This window comes from Lagenorhynchus albirostris, chromosome 1 (assembly GCF_949774975.1).
Source record: "Lagenorhynchus albirostris chromosome 1, mLagAlb1.1, whole genome shotgun sequence".
NCBI classification, from domain to species: Eukaryota; Metazoa; Chordata; class Mammalia; order Artiodactyla; family Delphinidae; genus Lagenorhynchus; species Lagenorhynchus albirostris.
This window is the reverse complement of record NC_083095.1, coordinates 62652217-62669631: the sequence shown is the minus strand read 5'-3', so window position 1 is coordinate 62669631 and position 17415 is coordinate 62652217. Positions and strand designations below refer to the sequence as shown.

Here is a 17415-nt window from a genome sequence, read left to right as displayed (position 1 = left end):
TAGCTTTGTAAAAAACTGCCAAAATGTCTTCCAAAATGGCTGTACCATTTTGCATTCCCACCAGTAATGAATGAGAGCTCCTATTTTCCCACATTCAGCATTTGGTGGTGTCAGTGTTTTGGATTTTGGCCATTCAACAGGTGTGTAATGATATCTCACTGTTGTTTTAATTTGCAATTCCTTAGTGATATATGACATTGAACATCTTTTCAAATGCTTACTTGCCATCTATATATCTTCTTTGGTAAGATGTCTGTTTATATCTTTTGTCCATTCTTTCATTGAGTTGTTTCTTATTGTTGAATTTTAAGAGTTCTTAGTACATTCTACCTACAAGTCCTTTATCAAATAAGTGCTTGGAAAATATTTTTTTTTCTAGTTTGTGGCTTATCTTTTCATTCTCTTAACAGTGTCACAGGCAGAAAATTCACAGAGCAGAAAATTCTGATTTTAATAAAGTTCAACTTATCAATTATTTCCTTCATGAATTATGCTTTTGGAGTTGTATCTAAAAACTCATTGTCAAACTCAAGGCCACTTAGATTTTCTCCTTTGTTATCTTCTAGAAGTTTTATAGTTTTGCATTTTACAGTTAGGTCTATGATCCAATTTTAGTTCATTTTTGTGAAAGGTGTAGGGCTGTGTTTTTACTATTACTATTATTTTTTTGCATCTGGATATCCAGGTGTTCCAGCACCATTTGTTGAAAACAGTATCCTTTCTCCATTGGATTGGTTTTGCTCCTGTAATTTTCCTGTCTTCTAATGCCTTTGTCTGGTTTTGGTATTTGGGTAATGATGGCCTAGTAGAATGACTTAGGAAGTGTTCCCTCTGCTTCCTATTTCTGAGAAAAGATAGGAGTGAGTCATTACGATTTCTTCCTTAAATGTTTGGAAGAATTCACCAGTGAAGCCATTTTGGCCAGGTACTTTCTGTTTTGGAAGGTTATCAGTTGTTGACTCAATTTTTAAAATAGGCATAAGACTATTCAGATGATCTATTTCTCCTTGTGTGAGTTTTGGTAGATTGTATTTTTCAAAGCATTAGTCCATTTAATCTAAATTATTAAATGTATAGACAAAGAGTTGTTCACAATAGTCACTTATTATCCTTTTGATGGCCATGGGATGAGTAGTGATGTCTTTTCTTTAATTTCTGATATTAGTAATTGGTGTCCTCTTTTTTCTCTTGGTTGTCTTGGCTAAAGTTTTATCAATTTTATTGATTTTTTTCAAAGAAGCTACTTTGAGTTTTGTTGATTTTCTTTGTTATTTCTGTAGTTTCAGTTTCATTGATTTTTGCACTAATTTTTATTGGTTATTTTCTTCTGCTTGTTTTAGGGTTATGTGGCTCTTCTTTCTATAGTTTCTTAAGGTGGAAATGACTGATTTTAGAACTTTCTTCTTTTCTATTATATGCATTCAATGCTATAAATTTCTCTTTAAACACTGCTTTCACTGCATCCTGCACCTTTTAATAAATGTATTTTCATTTTTGTTTAGTTAAAAATATTTTTTAAATATTCTTGAGAGTTCTTTGGCCAGTATGTTATTTAGAAGTGTGTTGTCTAATCTCCAAATATATGGATTTTTTTCAGGTATCTTTGTATTACTGATTTCTGTTTTAATTCAGTTGTGGCTGAGAGCTTACTTTCTACGATTTCTATTTTTTTTAATTTGTACAGATGTATTTGATGGCCCAGAATGTGGTCTATCTTGGTGAATGTTCCACTTGAGCTTAAGAAGAATGTTTTTTGTTATTGGATGAAGTATTTTACAGCATTTTGGGGTTCTAGCATTTCCTTTTGTTTTTTTCTTAGAGTTTCCATCTCTTGGCTTACATTACCTATAAGTTTTTGCTTGTTGTCCACTTTTCCTATGAGAGCTCTTAGCATACTAATCATAGTTATTTTAAATTCCTGGCCTGATAATTCTAAAATCATGTCCTATCTGAGTCTGGTTGTGAAACTTGCTTTGTCTCTTCAGACAAATACAGACAAAATGTATTGGGAAATAGGAACTGATATAAATAGGCCTTTTAAGTGTAAGATTTTGTTTATCTGGCTAGAAGTTAGGCTGTGTTTACTGTTTGCTGTAGCTGTAGGTATCAGAAGCTTCAAGTTCTTCTAGTATCTTTGTTTTTGCACCTCTGATGTATTTGGGTTTTCCTAGAAACTTCTTAAATTGTTTGTATTTTGCAGCTCTCTCAGTTGTAATCCTCTGTTATCATCCTGGAGCTCCATGGATAGGTGGTAATATATTGGGAAGGGAAAGTGTTCTATTATCTTATGATTAGATATCTTTTTGATTTTTTTTAATGGGTGAGAGTCCCTGGGCTGTAACTTTCAGAAGAATTTCTTAAGCTTTTCTCCCCCTCCCCTTTTGTGACTGAAAGACTATCAGAGGCTGGCATTGGTTAATTGTCCTTCCCCCAGGTCAGATAAGGCTTTTATAAAGTAGTTTCCCTTGAGAGATGGCCTTCGTTACAAAGAATAGAAAGAAGAATAGAATGCCGTAGGCATATTGTAAAAGGGGTAATTTTTCCCTGTGTATATTTCAAAATGATTACTTTTCCTGCTCTCCTTGCTAGAAGCAGGAGGAGATTTTTCTCAGATCCTCACCATAACAACCTGATGGGTGTCTTGGAGGTGAAATTCATGAAAGTGTAGGGTCTCTCTAAAGCTGGGCCCCCTAGCATATTTTTTTCATTTATTTAATTAATTAATTTATTTGGTTGCGCCGGGTCTTAGTTGCGGCAGGTGTGCTCCTTAGTTGCAGCTCACCTGCTCCTTAGTTGCGGCATGTGTGCTCCTTAGTTGTGGCTCACACGTTCCTTAGTTGTGGCATGCATGTGAGATCTAGTTCCCTGACCAGGGATCGAACCCAAGCCCCCTGCATTGGGAGCTCGGAGTCTTACCCACTGAGCCACCAGGGAAGTCCTACCCCTGGCTTTTTTTTTTTTTTTTTTTTTTTTTTGCGGTACGTGGGCCTCTCACTGCTGCGGCCTCTCCTGTTGCGGAGCACAGGCTCCGGATGCGCAGGCTCAGTGGCCATGGCCCACAGGCCCCGCCGCTCCGCGGCACGTGGGATCCCCCTGGACCGGAGCACGAACCCGTGTCCCCTGCACCGGCAGGTGGACCCTCAACCACTGCACCACCAGGGAAGCCGCCCCCTGGCATTTTTAACTTTCAAAGTTAGTTCACACTGAGTATCCAGCAATTCATAAATTATACTTTAAGTGTTCCTGTGGGTGCTGGATCCAGACAGTAGCTTCTGCTCCTGGCAAGGGGTGATTCCCTATGTTTGCCTGACTCCAGTATTCGATGTAGTGGTTTGCTGTGGGACCACAATTTTCTGATGGATCTAAGAAGAGTTATTGATGTTCAGTTTGTTCAGATTTCTTCTTCTGGTGAGGAAGTAGTGACTTCAAAGCTAACATGTTGGAGTCAAAAACCATACATATTCTACATGGATTTTAGACCTAAATATGAAACGTAAAATAATAGAACTTCTATAATAGTCACATGCAAATATATCTAATAACTTGTGGTTGACAAATATTCTTAAACAGTTTGAAAAAAAAAAGCACTAACTAGAAAGAAAAAGATGGATAAATTGGACTTCATTAAAATTAAAAACTTCTTTCCATAAATATACATCATTAAGATAGTGGAAATACAACCACAGATTAGGAAAAGATATTGCAGTACAAATAAGGATTAATATCCAGTATGCTTAAAGAAATCCTACATCAAAGACTTGTATTCAGAATGTGAGAAGAACTCTTACAAATCACAAGGAAAAAGACAATTCAGTTGAAAAAAACAGCCTAAAGTCTTGACCAGTCATATCCCAAAGAGGTCATCCAGATAGCCATTTAGCCTGTGAAAACAACACTAGTCATTTGGGAATCACAAATTAAAAACACAATAAGCTAACTCTGCGTACCCATCAGAATTGCGAATTTAGAAATAAAAACTAAAGCCTGCAGTGTTGACAGTGATGTTGAGCAATGGAAACTCTCATATGCTACTATTAGGAGTTTATTTGTACAACCACCTTGGAACATTGTTTTGCAAACTCTACTAAAGCTAACGTATGCAATCTTTGACCCAGTAAATCCACTCCTAGTTATACCCCCAACATAAATGCATCTACATGTGCACCAAAGATACAGACAAGAATGTTAAAAAAAAAAAAAAAGAATGTTCATAGCAGGATTATTTGTAATAGCTGATAACAGAAAGACCTAGATTCCAATAAAAGTATAATGGATAAATACATTTTGTTATATTTGTACATGGAATACTCTTATGAAAATGAACAAACTACTGCTATAATATTAAGTGAAAGAAGATAGGAAAGAAAGAAAACACACTGGATAATTCCATGTATTTAAACTGAAATGTGTGCACAAATAATAATGTTAGAATAGTGATTACCAGAGGTAGTGAGAGGGAGAGGACAAAAGAATTGTTTCTAGTGAGTGAATAACCTATTTCTTGATCTGGGTAGTAGTTAAACAAATGTATTCACTTTGTAAAAATTTACCAAGATGTTAACTTATGATTTGTATGTGTGTCATATTTCAGTATGAAATTTACTTAAAAAACAGGTTATATAATAATGTGTAAAGTGTTCTCCAAAAGTATACACACAAGGACAGGCACACTGGAAAGATACACACCAAAATGTTAACAATAAGTATTGATGCACGGTAGGATTTTCATTTTTGTGGGCTTTTTTGTTGGTGGTGGTGCATTTGACAAATTTACTTCAATGAACCAAATTCCTTTTGTGATCAGAAAATATTATTAAATATTACTCAAAATAAAGATTGCTGTAGAAACTGTGTGCAGGATGGGTTGGGGAGCGGTAAGACTGGAGGGTCAGGAGGCGTTAGTAATAGCCAAGTGACAGGTGAAGTGGGCTTGAACAGAGGTAGGGTGGTAAACAAGAGTTCAAGAGGAACAGCAGCAGTTCGAACTGTAAGGAGGTTCAGTTTGAAACATGTTGGGATTGGGTTCGCTTTGGCACATCCAGATAGAGATACCTTGTAAACGGTTCAAGTTGTTACTTAAAATGTCCAATCGTTTATCATTTGATAGTTTACTCAATCTAACTGAATAAAGTGAGTCAGCAAATGAAATAATTTTACCTGTAACACCTTCCTTCACTTCCTGGCCCTATGTATTTACAAACAAGTTTTTTTTTATATCATATAAATGAGAATCAAGTGCCTTAATGAGCTCTCTACTGGTGCTTTATCCCCGTTAAGGTTAATTTTCATGGCATATATTACCCCTCAGAAAAAAGGCACACATTCTTGCAAGAACTATAGAAGATGAAGATTAATTGGCTGATAGCTATAAGTGCATCATCATTAAAGAGTCTGGAGTTCAAAAACAAAAGAATTGTACAGTTGGAACTAAGAGGTGATTATATGACCAAGAAGTATTTTCCCTCCTTATCTATCTGTACACCCAATGTGAATCAAGAAAAAAGATATTGAGATAGAAGAAAGAGGCCTTAACAACAATTCTGAGATTACACAGTAAAAACTTCTCTTTATCAAGAGAAATAAACTTCTCTTTATTTAGTAAGATGATGATATATGAACTCCTTTAGATGTATGAGTAGCTGGTTGCTACCCCAATTCCCAAGGAGTTCGAGTGGCTCTTTAACACATACATTATGAGTCTTTAAATCACAATCATTTGCAGCATAAGAGGCAATCTGAATATACCATTGTCTTTAGATGACACAGGAATAAAGAATGTATTAATAATAGAAGTACAAATATCAACCCATTGCACAGTTGAGTCTGCTAAATCTTATTGCTAGATTTGCTTGATTGAAAATCTCTTCCTCTCTTTCTCAGTGTCCCACGCAATTTCACAAAATAATCCCTAGACTTGCATGACCAGGATGATGGCTGTATCAGTTAGAGCTTGGTTGTTAAGTTTGAATGTATGACCAAATTGATGAAAGCATTTTGTATTCCTAGATAGTCAATCCATAACAGATCACCTTGTACTTTTTTTGTTAGGATGTTATCACTGTCCCTGCTTTAGGCAAAAATGCTAATAAAGAAGTTTTTATGTTGTGAGTTAAGTTTTTATGTTGTGAGTTAATCAGTAATGGAGTTTGGACTGGTACTGGGACCATCTAGGTGTTGATTCAAGACCATGTCAATTCTCTAAGAGAAATGTCTTTAAGCTTTCCAAAATTTCAATAAAGTAGAAATGATGGCAGGCTTTTTCTTTTTGAAGAAAATTTTGACAGCCTTTACATAAATAGTTGTTTAAGAATTTTAAAATGAAACAAGATTAAAGCGTAGAGCAAGAGTACATGTCCACAATTTGTTGTACAAATTGAGAGAAATACAAATTAAAAATAAGCATAAGTGGGGAGAAGTTAAAAGGGGATACTAAAGAATATGTCACTAACCCCACATCTTTCCTGCTCTCCTACTCAGCTTGCAGTTTTCAACTTCTTTTTCCCTTTTTTCCTATGGAATCCAGCCTCAACAGTGGTTGGTGGAAGAAGCAATTTTGATACCCAGTAAAGGAAGAATAAACAAAGAAATTAAATAATTAAGAAAGAAACGAGGAAGGAAGGAAATGGGGGAGAGGGGGAGGGAAGGAGAAAAGGAAAAAAGGAAGGGAGGGAAGGTAGGAAGGAAAATCTGGACACAGAATATAACAGAAGTGGACTAACTTCCAGAGTTCAAGGTCACATGGGCTGAAGATATATTTGGGCCCTGATTTTAGAGGAATTCTGTCCATACCTTGAGAGGATTTTGACTAAAAACTATAAAGGTTAACATTCTATTGTGACTGTTTAATGATATAAAAGAGTTTTAGCAATGTATTCAAGGTCAAAAAATGTTTTGTTTTGTTTTTTAAATAAGGATATGAATCCTTTGTCAAGCTCATTAACGGAAAATATCTTTATTGTTTGTCAGTGAATTTCCAATCAATTTCCGTCTAATGCAAAAACAATCCCAGGAGCTAAGATTAAGTATTGTTTAAATCATGGAACCAAGCCTTATAGTCAGCCATGGCCTCAATAATGCAAATGTGTTTGTGAATAGCTGGGAAGACAAATTCATTTATAACAATAGGCAGTGTCAGGAGAAGATTAAAATATATATGCACCACATAGATGAAACAGTTGTAATCAGGACAGTGAAATTACCACAATTGGAGAATTTCACTGAATAGCTGAATTTCATGTATAACACAATCAAATTTTCTGCCTCATTCAGTCTCACCAGTGCTCATTTCCTGGATATTCTGATTAATTTAAACTATGGTTAATTGAACACTGAAATATTCGGGAAACTATAGACAGGAACAATTTACTATGGACAATTTCCACCTGTACGCTTAAGACTCAGAGACCGTATAGATAGAATGAGACAGGCGAGATGAACTGCGTTTTTACTAAATGTCTGTCATGGAAGTAGAGATTTTATTTCCAAAGATATAAAGGAAGGGACTAACAAAAAAAGGCACTAAGGTTAAAGCATTTGTTTGAAAAGAGGAATGTAAGTAGTTATGGATGAATTTCAATGTTCATTGGTAGAAAAGATTTCAAACAATTTTCAAGTCGCCATCCTGAACTAGGCTTTCATTCGTGTGTTATTTTCTTATAAAGAGAATTTGCCTGTTCAAGTGCACTTTAAAAAACATTCATTCTTTTCATCATGTTAAATTAGAACATTTTCCAGTAAAAGGTTTCAAATTAGAAGTATTTTTATACAACAACTATCCATACTTAGACATTTGTAGATTTATTGGTTTTCAGATCGAGACAGATAATTAAAAAACACTGGTGGGCTTCCCTGGTGCCACAGTGGTTGAGAGTCTGCCTGCCGATGCAGGGGACACGGGTTCGTGCCCTGGTCCGGGAAGATCCCACATGCCGCAGAGTGGCTGGGCCCGTGAGCCATGGCCGCTGAGCCTGCGCGTCCGGAGCCTGAGCTCCGCAACCGGAGAGGCCACAACAGTGAGAAGCCCGCGTACCAAAAAAAACACTGGTGACTACAATTTATTTCCCCACTGTACTCCCTGTCCCCACCCCTTTAACTAAATTGCTCAGTAGTTCTGCTTTGCTGCCAGAGACATCAGACAGTATTTTCACAACATAAATAACTGGAAGGATGATATTCCCATCATGTTGGTATTTAATGTTGATGAAGTTAGTGGCACAGGACAAGTTATTTCTTCAAGTAACATCATATCTTCCTTTGACCAAAATGTGGAAGCCAGTCCCAGGCAGCTCACTCTTGTCATTGAATCACAACCCTTAAAGATCTATAATTAAAGCTGTCTTAGTTGAATTCACACAATTCTGAGACTACATAATGTTTACCAACCCTTTACTGCTATTATTGTTTTAATGGTGATGTAACTAATATAAACATTGATCAGTAACATCAGTGTGTTATAACATTCTCACATATGTTATGCTTTCATCTTTGTGACCATAAGCCAGTGGCATGTTTTCCTGATTGGAGTCAATCATCCTTAGATGCTCCAGAGCTTCTGAGGTGTTGAGACAGGATTTGTGGGGACAGTCTGAGGTCTGCCAGTAGTTATCAGGGAGATCATCAGGAAGATAAGAAATAGGACACTAAACAGTGATAAGTCTTGCTGTTTAATAATTCTTTTACAAAAGCATGAAAATATCGAATGTTAGAGCTAGAAGTAACCTTGGTCTATCCAGGCTAATATGTTTATTTTACAGGCAAGGAGCCAAAATTGTTCACTGACTGCTCCACGATCACACAGCCAGGGAGGGAATGGTCTCTAGGATCCCAAGTCAAAAGCAGCGTGGCTGAAAGAGGGAGTGAGAAGTAGATGGGACAGTTCGCAAGACTTTATTAAGACTGTGATGAAAGGGCATTAGAGGAAGCAGTGAAAAAGCGACAAGACGTGGCACTCAGAGGAGGTAGTCAGAGCGTGGGCCTTTTTTCTGTCCGTGCCTCTGCCCCGCCACATCGTGCCTGGCTGTCCCTCCCCAGTATTAGCACCAGGCTACGCCTTCGTCCCAAGTCCTGCCGTCTTTCTAGCTCTAGGACCTCTCTGGTGACTTAAAGGCTGTGTGTGTGCGTGTGTGTGTGTGTGTGTGTGTGTGTGTGTGATTACTTACATTTTGACCATTGCCCTCATTCACTTACCTCCAGTGTAAGGGCAACAGATTGAGAGTTTAAAAAAAAAAAAGAAATCCTGTAATATGTGACAACTTGGATGAACCTAGAGGACATGATGTTAAGTGAAATAAGGCAGGCACAGAAGGACAAATACTGCACGATTCCCCTTTTATGAGGTATCTAAAATAGTCAAACTCGTAGAAGCAGAGTAGAATGGTGGTTTCTAGAAACTTGGGAGAGGGGAAAATGGGAAACTGCTAATCAATAGGTATAAAGTTCGTCATGCAAGATGAATAAATTCTAGAGTTCTGTGTAACATGCGCTCATAGTTTACAACACTGTAATTTACACTTAAAAGTCTGTGTAAGAGGGTAGGTCTCATGTTAAGTGTTCTTACCGCAATAAAATTTAAAGCAAATAAACAAATAAATAAATTCCTTGCTTCTAATCTCAAAAGAAAGCATTCAAATTTAAGGATGGGTCAGAAAGAACGTTACCACCATTATTTAAATAAAAGTTATCAGTAAAACATTTTAGGTATTTTACTGATTACCTTTCCATTAACTCAACCGTGGTTTGAGCTGAGGGGGTTAATGAAACATTTAGACAAGTGTTGCCTGATCTATTTATTTCCTCCTTTGGTTTTTTTGTAGGAACTGATGGAGTCTTTCAAGAGCTGCTGCAGGAAGATAATGAAACTCTTGCATTGTGGCAGTAGGAAAACCCATGGGAGGAAGGTTCGCATTTGGTGAGGCAAATACAATTTTGTAGGACTTTCTGCTTTTGAAAACTCTTAAAAATTTGCTTAGTGGTTTTATGACTCACGGAGCATATCAAACATTGAAAAGTTCCCAGTGAACAGGATGAGAAATTCTTTCAAAGGCAGTCAGAGGCCCTCTAAAAACTTGCTATTCTAAACCTACAACAAAATCAAAATTGCTCAAAAGAACAGCTATCCCAAAATGTTTGTTTCTCTTGTCAGTCAGCCAAGATGAACGGTAGGTTCAGAAGGTCTTAGCGTTATTGCTTTGTCCATCCATTCTATTTATCCATCCATCCATCTATGCAGTCATCCAGCCACTGTCTATTGTCTGCATGATTTAATGCTCGGTGGGATACTAGAGTATTGTAGTCACTGTAAAGCAACAGCATGATCACAAATTTCCTTTGACTTAAGATGGCACAAGTCCTTGATGCCTTTTCAGTAAAATATGCTACAGAGAATATAATGACTAAACATAGTCCTGCCAAAGCACAGCAAAATATGTATGAGTTATTAAGTCTCAACTGTGTCTGAATTTTCAGTGCTATATGTTAGAAGTTGTTTTTGTTTCAATGCCAGTAACTACATTAATTGTTGTTAAAAGTTTAAATATTCCCGACAAAGCAGAATTACCCTTCCCAAGCCTGAGTGTTTGATGTCTATTCTTCCAGATGGAAATATATACCTTTTCATAGTTTTTATGTCAATAGACTCATCATATGTGTGTTGTGCTGTATCCAGCTTTTTGCACTTAATACATCCACGAGATATTTCCTTGATCGTTGCAGTCATTCCCCAAATCTCTCTGTGGTTACTGGGGAATGTACTTTTATCTTTGGTTTAATAGTCATATTCATGTGTTAGGCAGAGAGACTATTTAATATTCATCTTGTTTTAATAGTGAATATTGTGAGGCAATCGTGGACGGATTGCCAGTTTTCTGGTGGTTTTCTAAGTTTCTGCCCCTTTACTGAAGAGTGGAAGAGTTAACATAGACAAAAATGTCAACCTTGTTGTCTGTTCCGGAAGGTTAAAAATGGCAATTCTCCTGATAGAGTTGTCATGGGGGAAAACCCCCGTCTGAACTTTATAATGACTGACAAATAGGGTTAGGACAGACAATTCAGACCCTCTCGTGGAATGACTTTCAGGGCTGATTAGCTCTGTGGCTGAGAGGGTTAACCTCATGTATGTCAGAGCAAGTGCCTCAGTAAAAGAGACCGTTCGGAACTCAGCAGTGCTGAGTGCAGTTATTTCAATACTTTTTCTCCTCTTTTCAGGATGATTAATCCTATTACTATTTCACCGATATATTTTATATTGAAATCTTAATAATTTTCTAATACATTTCCAAGAATGAAAAACTAGCTGACCCATATCCTTCTGTTTTGTTAGTTCTCTTGCCTGCTTTGCACTCTGGTAAAAAGATGTTGATGCATAACCTCTCTAGATGGCCTGATTAATTATGCCATTATAAATGGCATATTATAACTGGGCCTCTGGAACCACAGGGAGACGAATTCCTTTTCATTCACAAAGAACACGGAAGCAATTTTAACTCTTGCATCAAATGCTCGGAGTTGGTTACTTCGCCAGTTGTGTTCAGTCCTGGGTAGAATGTGGTCTCATTATGCAACTTCAACACCAAATCCTGGCTTCTCAGTGTTAGCCAAAGCTGCCTTCTTCCTCAGAGACCTAAGTCCCCTCCCACAGCCCAGGGGAGTATAAACAAATCCCTCTCTCTCAGGGTTACATGAAAAGCCAAGTCATCATCTGACACAATAAAATAAGCTGGTGAAGGAAAGAACCAATCAAACCTCTTTGATTCTGAGACTTAGGGAAAGCACTTAGGAAACCTCATAGTCTGCCCATCAGAGGGGAAAAAAGGCCCCAATTAAATGGGAAGAGTACTCATTTTAAGCACTCTAAAATGTTAAGATTTAAAAAATGTAGTGCTTAACGTTCTGTAGAGCTACAACAAAGAATACACTAACCTTAGTATTTACATGCCAAGCTTCTGCCTAGCCATTTCATAAAGCACCTTAAAACATGTCATGCTTTCTCACAAACAGACACCCCCTCCTGCCCTGCTGATGGCCCGCACATTCCCAGGCATGTGAATTGTATAAGTTTGAAGTTTCATTGAGGCTGGGAGCATGAAGGTAAAGCTCATGCCAGTAATATTGTGGCACGATGCTCCGAACTATTACTTCTGAAAGGCTTGTTTTCCATCAGGATATTTTCTCTGTACGGCTTCGGTGTAATAGACCACTTTTGGTCAGGCCAGTTTCATCTATGTTGTTTATGTTCTGGAAAGTGGGACTAATCACCTGTTGATCCCTTTTCTAATATTTTTACCCATACAACATGATGCCCCCTCTTCTTTAATAAACCATCATGCCCTAACTTTCCTTCCGTTGAAACCTATTATTGGTAGTTTAATTAAGCTATTCATTCTGATATTTCACTATATTAATTTTTTCTACCTTTTACATGGCTGCAGAAATTTTTTGCTATTATCCTCATCATACGCTAGAGTTAGAACCCTCCCAAAACTTTGTAAATAGAATAACAACAGCACTGTCCACCGGAATGAAATGTTAGCAGAAACCCAGAGATTTTTTGTAAAAAAGAAGGAGGAAGGTTTTAAGAATTGTTTAAGATAGCAGTAAGAAGAAAGTACAATTACCATAACCATATTAGAATTATAAAACTTTAGAGGTAAAACAGGGACCTGAGAGATCATCTGTTATAGTTGACCCCTTGTTTTACACATTAATAAACAGAGGCACAGAGAAATAAGAGGTCTGTCCCAAATCACATACCTGGATGAGTAGTAGAGGGACTGAACCTGTGGTTTGATTTAGTCAGATATCCTCCAATTTTACATGTTGAATTTGGGATGCAGCATTTTAAAACTCAGCTGGGGGCCAAACACAGTGTTTTAAATTTTTTTTGTTTTGAATTTTTAAATCTGTGGGTAATGTGTCCCAAATATATGCTTGTAATATAAATTTAGAAAAGCACCCAAAGGTCTATTTATGCTGATTGCACAAATGGTATACTTTAAAAAACATTTTTGAATATGTATTACCATTATTAATGGTGTCTTAGGTCTATAATGAGAACTGCTGTGCGTGTGTGTGTGTGTGTGTGTATGTAAATACACAAATTCTTTTGTGAGAGACGGTGGAGCAAATGGATTTAGATACAATCAGAATCTCCCAAATTCTTTTGTCTATTTCTGGCATTTGCTTTGACCAGAATAGCTTTTTGAAGTTTAGAAGTGTTTGCTCTCTTTCCCTAGTTGGTGATTATATATCCAATGAGCAATTTAAACTGAAGTAGGAATGTGGGGCAGGTTAATTGGTCTATTTGTTCTAGTCATCTTTCTACCTACAGATCTGCTTGTATTTGGGGGAGCAATAGATAGCACCAGCACCTCTTTGTCCTTCCAGTTACTGTACAAAATAAATAAACTAGAAGAGCCAGATGAGAGAGGAACAGTGTCCAGGAGCATTACAGCTGGTGGAGCTCTACACCCATGGTAGGAAACTTAGAGAGTTTGGAAAAGCGTTGCCACTTCTTCTCCACTTAATTGACCTCCTACTATGGTCCAGGCACTATGCAAGGCACTGGAGATACAACTATAAGTAAAACACAGTCCTTGTCCTTTGAGAGCTCATAGGCAAGTAGATGAACTAGATTTATAATAAATATTTATGGTATTATGCATTAAGTGCTGTAAGAGAATTGTGCAAAATCTAGGACCATAATGTCTAGAATGTTGACTCTTCCTGGAAATGATGATGTGTGTGCTGGGGAATAGGAAGTGTCTTTTGAGATGCTTAGCTTTATGTTTGTATCTTCAAAATGCTAGAGATTTTCTTATGCTGGGGAGGGTATTATTTATGCTTATTCATTTTGGAAATGTGTTATCTTTTCTATTGTTGTTTGCAAATAGAAGGTTCTTAATACATATTGAATGACGGATGCTTTGAGTTCAAACCAAATTCTCAGCAGCAACAAGCAAAGAATGGCCTCAGTTCAGTGTTCTGAACAAGAATTCCAATTATTCTCACAAATGATTGAACCAATTCCTTTTAATTAGATTTTCATTTGTTCATTGGAGTTGATGAAACTAGACATCAGTTTTGATACCCTTTAAATACACCCTAATCCTACTATATTATGTACTGTAATATATATATATATATATATATATTTCACGTTTTGCATTTAAATGATAAGCTGTTAGGTCTCAAAATTAATATTTTTAGTATTCCGCTCAGTACAGTGTTGCCTGTCAGGTTATAAGCACCCAGTATATTTTTATAATAATTTTGAGTTTAATCAACTGGCAAGAGGCCATTGGAATCAGAAACCTGTCCCATGTTTGAAATGAGGTGGAAGAGAGCTTTCCCTGGGATCCTGGATTGAAGAATTTTTGATACCAAGATGCCTTTTCCCAAGCTGCCCAATGTCTATTTTGGCTTTAGGAAATAAAGAAAGGGGGAAATTGCCTATTTGATGGGTTGTCAGTCAGTTCCTTCTGAGGGGTCCTGTGCTTGTGAATTTGTAGGTTTGTGATTGTGAGTTTCCTAGATCTTGGAGTAGTTGCTACAGCATCGTTAAGTGTTAGCAGTGTCCAAAGTACGGAGTTGGGGCTGTAAAGAGAGATTTGGCTAATAGGTTATTCTATAACAGTTTATTTACCCTTCTATGCAGTTAAAATACCGTTTATTTCCAAATGAAGAGTTTTCTGGTACTGTAATTTCTGTAGCACTTGTGTTTTCAACTACATAAATAAATAGGCTGTGATGGGCTAGACTAGGAACCTAACCATCAATAATAAAATTGTTTCTATGGAAATATACATTTTTGTGTTTCACACAATATCCTAATAAATGAACTTTTGGAACACAGACTTTTTGTAGGCTAGGAATTTTGTATGTTTGCATTTTTATTATTTCTCTTTACCTTCATTCCTATCATCTCTCTCCACTGCTGAGGTCTAAAGGTGATTGAGTATGATTATAAACTCACTACCTAGCTGCCTTTCTTTTCAGGTAGTGAATACTAAAATAGCATGATGTGATATAATACAAAACGGAGGTGGTAATAGCTACACATTTCCTACTTCTTAGCAATGATAGAAAAATAATTGAGACAATATTTGTGAATACTAGGAAGAAATGTGCTATATAGAAATCTGAATGTCATTATTCTCTCACGTGCTGTATGAGGAATAAAAATGTAAACATCATTATTATTCATCTCAATCCTCTTATCCCAGACTGAGTGACCTCTCAGAGTCCTTTATTCTGAGCAATCTAATGGGCATTTCTCAAATACCTATGGATGACAGCTCCTGTAATCCCATTGCTTTCACACATGAAATATATAGTATCACAACCAACCCCCAATGTGATTTTTATTTGTAAATTTAACAGGCTGGAAAAATCAGTTCCCCCTCCCAGGGGAACTAACTTTCAAAGGCAAGAAAAATGCATTCTTGGACAAGAAGCTGGTAAAAGCAGAAAGTTCACTGTTCAAGGACTATTAACTATCACCAAGTGATATTTTAATAGCCAGCATTAAAAACGTGCTACTTTGCTGTGATTTCACTGAAAAAAACCTATATTAGTAGAGAAAACTTGATCATATTTTAGAAGCTCTGTGAGGTCACTTTCTCATGAAATAAAATAGTAACAACATTTTAGGAAGAGAAACACTAACATGGATTTCCATTTCAGAAGCTATTCAATTCAGTAAATATTTTAACAAGCTCTTGTTCTGTTCATGGCACTGTACTAGGTACCAAGGGGGTATAAAGAGGAATACAATGTAGCCCTTGACCTCAAAAAAAAAAAAGAAAAGAAAAAGAAAAGTTTTGTCACATGAAGAGGCTGGCTAGGTAGTGGAGAGGGCAGGGTCAGAGAACTCCTGACTTCCTCTCTCAGTAAACTCCTGACATGCATACCAAGGTAATATGAACAAGTGTGGGGTATTCATCGTGTTCCCTCTGCCTCGTTCTTCCTCGCTAACTAGAAGCAATAGCAAAGCTCTGGCAAAGGCTAGCAAGGAGAAAAATAAAAGCTGAAAGTTCTAATCAAAACTCTAATCAGAAAGATGACAACTGGTGAAGATTATTAAATTTTCTTTGCTCCCTTGATGAATTTAATAAAGAACTAATCAAAGATCATTAGAAGGCTTTTGTGCCTGGCTTGCAGTGTAACTGGATTGCAATCTGAATTTGTTTTAGTGGGTTTCCAGGGTTGAATTGGACGTGTAAATCTATTTAAAAGTATAGGTGGTTAGACATTTTTTAAAATATTTTTTAGTTAAGATACAAACCCATGAAAATGTATAAGCTGTTTATTGTGCTCATCTACTCTGCCAATCAAAAATATAGAGGATTTTGATTTTGATCTTTAGTAATTAGAATTTTAAAAATTTGTATCAGTGTCTAGCTCAAAAAATTTCTAATGATCTTTGATTAGTTCTTTTCTTAAATTAACAGGAAAATTTAAAAAATGGTATCATTTAATTTCCAGAGCATAAAAATATGTAAATAAGTCTGTACCAGGACCACTAGAAATTTATAGAAAATTATGGTAATATCTGAAGAGGTTTCTCACTCCTCCCCCATTTCTGAACATTTGCTTAATGTTCCTTGTTTTCAAATGATCTCCTGATAGACTTCCAACTACATTTTAAGCACTGCATTGTAAGTACTGTATTTATAGTGTCTCATAGAGTATATGTTTTGATTTCCTTATTTATGACATCTGTACCCCATTCATTTCTGGTGCTCATTTTTTTCATGTCTCAATCTGTTTGGTCTTATGCAGTCTCCTCCCGGGCCCTCAATATCACACTAACCAAGTAACTTAAGATTCCTGTCAATTCTTACATTCTCCCATCTCAGGCAGCCTCCTAGATATCTGAATCTATGACATTTGGTTTTGATTTGTCTTAGCTACAAAATACCTCTATGCTTGTCATAAAATAATCAGCTCTCATTAATATAAAAAAAGCATAAGATGTGCTTTGAGTTTTTTTGTTTAAGTCTGATTATATCCTTAATAAAGTAGTTCTTAGGCTTCTGCCAATCTTTTTGCCGGAACAGAAAAATTATTCTGAAATTCCTAGGATGAATAAAGAAAACAAAAGAAATTGTAGGGGCTATAAAAAATGAAATAAAAATATTAAACTCTTATAATGGGATTTTTTATTAGATTCTATTGAATTTATTAGATTCTACTGATTCTATTAAAATTTTGTTTAAAAAGAAAACAAAATTCTTTGATGAATTTTGTTTTCTATTTAAGGTGAAATTAGGTATTTAAAGGGGGTAACTCAACTCTGAGTATACATTGGAGAAAAATCTGTTTCTATACTAGTTCCTACATTTTTTTAAACATCTTTATTGGAGTATAATTGCTTTACATTGTTGTGTTAGTTTCTGCTGTATAACAAGGTGAATCAGC

At 36.3% G+C, this 17415-nt stretch overlaps 1 long non-coding RNA gene across 1 annotated transcript in view; it reads left to right on the top strand.

Annotated features, from left to right (window-relative positions):
• The window catches only part of LOC132516996 (uncharacterized), a 285768-nt gene that overhangs the window by 116570 nt on the left and 151783 nt on the right, over positions 1-17415 (top strand). The window contains exon 2 of the long non-coding RNA XR_009539552.1: positions 9813-9907. This is a non-coding gene — a long non-coding RNA (uncharacterized LOC132516996). The remainder of the gene's footprint in view (positions 1-9812; positions 9908-17415) is intronic.